This window comes from Melanostigma gelatinosum (genome assembly GCF_949748355.1).
Source record: "Melanostigma gelatinosum genome assembly, chromosome: 9".
Lineage (NCBI taxonomy): Eukaryota > Metazoa > Chordata > Actinopteri > Perciformes > Zoarcidae > Melanostigma > Melanostigma gelatinosum.
This window is the reverse complement of record NC_136642.1, coordinates 27136404-27142830: the sequence shown is the minus strand read 5'-3', so window position 1 is coordinate 27142830 and position 6427 is coordinate 27136404. Positions and strand designations below refer to the sequence as shown.

Below are 6427 nucleotides of genomic sequence, written 5' to 3'. Positions count from 1 at the left end.
ATGTATGAATGTGATCAGACCGCATGTCTGATCGGAGTCACTCAGGTTTGGACTCCGCGAAGCGAAGGAGCAGCCTCTGCTCGCCGCTGTTGTGTTTCAGTACTGCTCTGTATGTTTCATTATTACTTTTTATTTTCTACTTTTCCTACGACCGAGACCGAGTTAAGAGCATCACATAAGAGCATCACATTTGAATTGAATGCGTGTCGTCTGACTGGCAAGAAGCGCCTTATCGGCTCCTTTGTGTGACTATTGAATCACTGGCCGTGCTCCCGTGGACATCTAAGTGTCATATTCAATATTTCCCCATAAGCTAGACTGTGGCCTTTAACCTGTTGTTTACAAATACACCTCACATGTCCATACCGATTATGTATGGCTTAGTTTGACTGCATAGCGAGATAAAGAAGCACAATTACTGCTGAATTATTTCCAAGGTCGGCAAATGAGTTGTCAGTCGAATTCTGGTTGGTGAATCTGATGCACAATTTCTCGATATTATATATATTTAGTTCTCTTAACTCTCTTAACACGATGAAGACAGGATGAGGAACAATACATAAATATAGGTCAAGCTGATTTAAACGTGGAGCAAATAGAAAGAGTGCACGCTGCTCCCTAATGCACGCTTTCTTCACTCAATTTGAATTATTAGCATTTTCAGGAAAACATTACGCTATGACAATATGTGATATCGTTAGTTGTGTTATTGGTATTTAAGACAGCATGTAAATAAGTGACCTGCTTTACGTGGAGGCCACAGCTGATAGATTTGTGTTTTAAAGGAGTCTTTGCTTTGAGGAGTTTTCAGCACCACGGACAGAGACCACATTTAAAATAACAATATCTTTGCATTGAGAAGGTTCCAGCAGCACAGCTTTTGCCAGCTCCACCTGCTCCTTTGCCTCCTTAATTATCAGCAGGTCATTCTGTTTGGACCAAATCCATGCGATCATATGTTTGTGCCTAAAGGTTAAATATCGCTCCACGATAACGCTGCCACACCAGCATTCAACACCCTAATCCCGACCGTGACTGCCCAACATTTTTGGAAAGCTAAAATGAACTAATACGTAAATTGTGACTGGTTGAATGTGATTTTAAAAAATAAACCAACGTCATAATTATTATGAAGTGATTGGGACATAATTTGCGCTGTGAGACAGTCCAACTCTGGCACGGCATGAAGTGGGACTTACAAGTTGATTTCTCCGTTTTCAAATGTTGGTTATTTAAATGTATTACATATATATATATATCTATATATTACATATATATATCTATATATATATATATATAGATATATATATATATATATATATATATATATATATATATATATATATATATATATATATAGATATATATATATATATGTAATATAAAAAATATTACAATATTGTATATTAAATGATATATATATTAGCAGCAAATTGTAGAGCTTGTCTTTAGGTGTCCTGAGCCAAAATGTGACTAATGAGCGAAACGAAAAAACACGTCTGTGATTTGTTTGTCTCTCCGTGTGCAATGAGTAAATCTGCGCAGTGTTTTAACGCAAAGAGGTCACAATAAAAAAGAGCAGATGTGAACTAATATCAACACAGAGCAGCAGCTCTGGTCGCCGTGCATAACGGCCAGAAAGGTGCGGGGTTGGCAGGGGAAACACCGTTGGCACCAGCTCATATACTCCTCGTTTTTTTATATTATGCTCTTTTCACAGATGAAGCTACAGCTCAACAAATGCCCATTTGAGCACGTGCAAGGTGCTTTAAAACAGGCTGAGAAGAGCATCTCCGCCGAGCGCCGCTGCGAGATGATAAAGTTGATTCAAAGCGAATGTCCTCATCAACTATGGGATTTAAATGCGCGGCTCGTCTCCGCGAGTTCCCAACCAGCCCCGTGAACTACAGGCGTTATCTACGGATCATTCATAAAGCGGATCACGGTAGGTATTCAACGACCCTCATAATGTCTTTCAACACCACAACAGTGAAGGCATCAGCCCGGCGAGGTGGCGAAGGGAAAGGAAACCGAAAAGGTGACATGCGTCTCCAAATAGAGGTCGAGCAAAGACGCGGGAGGTCACATATTTCCGAGGCTTATCAAGCCACAAGTCGGAGCCTATTTCTGACACATGTCGTCTTAATGCTGTTTTGCTCGTAATGGAGCAGCTTCAAAGCGGCTTTGCCTTCTAAACTCACGGATGAACTTCAAACCTGACCGGCGCGGTGCGTAACGGTGTTTTCTGCGCGTTGGATAAATATGTTTAAAATCTCGTACTTCGACCTCATCTGTTAACAAAGATATAACTTGTTCCTGAAAATATTGAACGGCAAAATATTGAGCGGAATAGACATGTAAATATATGTAAAGTTTGATAGAACGGGCTTACCCTAGGTAGAGCTGGAGCAGGGAAGAGTCACCAGAGCAGCACAAAGAAGTTGGTTTGTTTCTATGGAGGAGCCGAGTCGCTTCCCCCGCACTTGCATCTGGTAGCGCTGCGCTCCGGTCGTAGGGGAGACACGCCTCCTGTCGGACGGCAAGGCGCACTGCTTAAAGCAACAAGGGGGGCACACGCCGGACCAGGGGACTCACCCACATCGAATCTGCAGCTTTCCCCGGCGGACGAGACGGAGTGTCAGGTCGGGCTGAGGCACATTATAATCCTTTATCTGCTCGATAGTTCAGCCACGGCACGCCCGTGGACATTTGCACTCTGAGCAAGTATTGCATTGTAATGCAGACCACTCGAATTTGGGAATGTGGGTGTAAATTCATGTTCTGTTCATTCTGCAGATTGATCTGTGAGAAATTGGAATACATGCGCCATATTGTTGGATATAAGACGTCTGGTAAAACGACCTTTATCAAATAGTAAAATGGTCGGAACACATTTCATTTAACACATTGAATGTAAGTAGGAGTTTAGTTTTAATTGGCGGCATTTTAAAGGGCTGTCACTTGAGGTTTTGGTGGTGAATGATATTAAAATACAGACCACAGCGGATCTCAGTGGCTTGAGGGGATTAACCCGGAGCTTGGTGGACCCTTAGGTTCCTCAGTCAGACTGAGTTACTGCACATAGGACGCAGTTTCAATTGCATTTGCAACAGTTGATGGAGTGTCTTTGAAACTTGCTTGAAAATAGTTTACCAATATAATTAATATAATGATTGGTGGATGGATCCAATGTTCAGATGCACAGATCCCTCTGCTTGGGGTCTGGTACTTAACTTTCCAGGACCTATAGATTCCTTTTTTCAATGAGCTAGAAATGAAGGGCTTCATAAACCAGATATAATGTTTCAGAAAACGTTCCCGTCCGTTAATGTTCAAGAGAGCTTTTTGAAATGATAGACATCTGCATAAATTATCTGAATGTTCACAGGTTCCAGCATCGTCACAACTTAAAGGGACAACATTTACAGGTTGCAGAGAATAAAGGTGAGCTGAGGATCAATGCTACCTCAGAAAAATGGCTTTTTACAATGATCTTTATCAACAATATGCTCAGTCAGCCATCTTCCCTCCAAAGGCTGAAAGGCGCAGGTCGCTTTGCAATGGTGACAGAAATGCAGTCGCTTTATGGAGTGAATCAGATGCCACTTGTTTATCAGGTTATTTATTTCCTGTCAAAAGAAATAAAACAGTAAGCAGAGGCTGCTGCTGAATGCTATTAAATGTACAGACTGTGTCCCGTTGCTGAGGGTTAAGTTGATAGGAGACCGAAAACATTTCCATCACACACGTTCAGGAGTTTGCAGTTAAAACATTACAGCATTGTAAGAATATAACTTATATTTGTGAGTGCGTCCGGTTCCTGAGGGCAGGCACAGGCCTTGAGCTTATCCAAATATGAACACATTGTCGAGTGTGTTTGTGTGCTGAAGCGGTTCATAGCTGAGTTTGTGCTGAAATAAATATCCTTCAATGTGGAGTTGTATCTCAAACCACACGACATATGTCTTCCTTATATCTGTTCTTAATGTTTGAGCAAAATGTTTCATCTGCTGCTTGACTTTGTATTGTTTTGTTGCAATTTCTTATGCTGCTATTTTGGCTTTTCAAAAGAGTTTTCCAACCTATAACTTTATATCCTGTAACCTAAATGTGACATGGAAAGAAAAGAAAATTGATTAAGAATACAATTTTAAAAAATAATAGAAGTGCAAGGAAATATGATGTTCTTCCATACTGATGTTATCTGGGCCTGGTCAGGCAACACCGTCCATCATTTCAGAAGCATATGACTGATTGGATGACACAAAAGGCTAATATCAATGCATGAATTCGTCGAACCGAGTGGCATCTCACAAAACAATCTCATTACGAGTCACACATGTTTTCCTTTAAACTAATGAATAACTCTGCCTGCGTGTCTCTCTCTCCGTCTGTGTTTAGAGAAGCAGCTGACAATATCTTGACATCAGGTGAGATAATGTCTTTCAATTCTGACTAAATCTTGACACATCTTGATTTGCATAAACACAACTGAAATGATCGCCTGTGCTCGGCTAAGTCACTTCACTTCAGATTCAATGCCGGAATAATTCGCTTGTTAAGATAGAGAGCCTTCCTTTTCTGCTGTTCACTGCAGAACATGAAGACATTTTCTCTCAGCGCATTGGTCCAATCAAGAGGCAGGATCAGAAAGGAGGGGAACAAAGAGAGGCCATCAGACAGCAGTAACTGCAGCAAGAGACAGAATTTAGTGGTGAAGGGCACATCCCTGCAGTAATGGAGGCTGATCTGAGGCCAGTCTGGAGCTCAAATGAAAGGGAGCTTTGATCCCCCCCTCCCCCACCACCCCCACAGTGCATCATGAAAAGTTGAATTGTGGGGGCTACAAATAAATAGTCAATGACAGCTCTGTGATGCAACAGCCTCTATACGCTCACCCATGGGCCATAGAAGGGCTGAATTCCTTCAGAGGAGATGAGATGCACATTTCACAGCTTCTTCCGTCTCACTTGAAGAGACGGCAATTTGATTTGGTGATGGTTTTTGAGATCAACGATAACTGATGAATTCCCAAAACAAGATGAATTACAAACATAGAGTTGATTCTGTTGATCGATCAGAACACCGTTTAACACAGCGAATAGAGAACCTTTCAAGAAAAGGACAATTCTCTTTGCTCCTCCTGTTTCTGTTTCTGACTTTGAGATTAATAGTAAAGAAATTACAAGATTGGAAGATGTTTGAGGAAAGGTTATACTTTTTTAATAAAAGTCAGAATATGAAAGATTAAAGTTGTAAATTGAGACATGGAGTCAGTTCTTTAAAGGGCAACTTCAGTATTTTTCAACCTGGACCATTATCCGATGTTTTTGTGTCTAAGTGACTGATTGGCGATAACAAGTTTTGAAAGTGGTCCAGTATTGAGGGAGAACGCTGCAGACGACAGCTGCTAAATGCGCTACAAGGACAATTGTGCAGCGTCAGTCACTTTACATTACGTTCAGTGAAAAGGCTTGTTTTAGCTCAGACTCTTATTATAAGTGTCTGACAACATCATGGAAAGAACCCGACAGAGAAATGAAACCATGTTCTTTACCTTTCACTTGATCCCGTCCGGCTCTCTGCGACTAGACAGCAGCTTCTCTTCCCTGAGTCACATTGCAGTTAACGTACATGTTGTTTACCTCTAAGTTTAACTGATGCAACCCAATCACTAAGCTGCTTTTAACTCCATCACACAGGGAGTGAGTTCAGTGGGTCATGATGTAACACTTCCACCAGGAGCTCCTCCAGATCAGTGGCACTGAGCAGAGGACGACGTGAAAGTTTAAGAGCCGTCTGAACAGCCAAAATCTTTATCTTTCATTATTTCTTCTATTCACACAGAGGCAGAAAGATTCAGATGCTAATATTGAAGTTTTTACTCCACTATATTGATCTCACAGCTTTATTTAATGACAAAGACTTTACATACAAAAGCTGAGATCAGTTGATAATGATGTGATATAATAAATGTATAATAGGAGCAGTTTATCTGCATTACATGTACTTTTACTCTTCTCTCTATTATTCTAATGACACTGTATTTGGGACTTTGACTTGTAACAGGGTGTTGCTACGCCCCCCGCTGATAGGATGATACACGTTGAGCAGTGCACAGCGGTTTGGAGTGATGTGAGCCTGTCAGATCACACCGAGTGAGCGGGGCTGCACCAACTGGACAGGTCAGCGGTCGGTCACTTGAGGGTTCTCAAGGTAGATCAACCCCATATAAACACACACTGCACATACATACCTTTGGAAATACACTGAAGCTCCATCACACAGTGAAGTCCCATGAAATGATCTTAAATGTTGCTGTGGTGAATTCCTTGTGTCTCTGTCAGTTATTTCTGTCCGCTGTGTCTGTTTGTTGGAGGTCTGCTGTAGTGGGAATGAAGCTGCTGGTTATGTGTGTATTTACTGA

General features: G+C 41.4%; 1 protein-coding gene across 1 annotated transcript in view; it reads right to left on the bottom strand.

Moving 5' to 3' along the window:
• grik2 (glutamate receptor, ionotropic, kainate 2) overlaps nt 1–2473 on the bottom strand; it is a gene marked incomplete at its 3' end in the record, with an annotated part of 346108 nt that extends 343635 nt beyond the window's left edge. Inside the window, exon 1 of the mRNA XM_079275707.1 lies at nt 2393–2473. The remainder of the gene's footprint in view (nt 1–2392) is intronic.
• Nucleotides 2474–6427: the final 3954 nt, after the last annotated feature.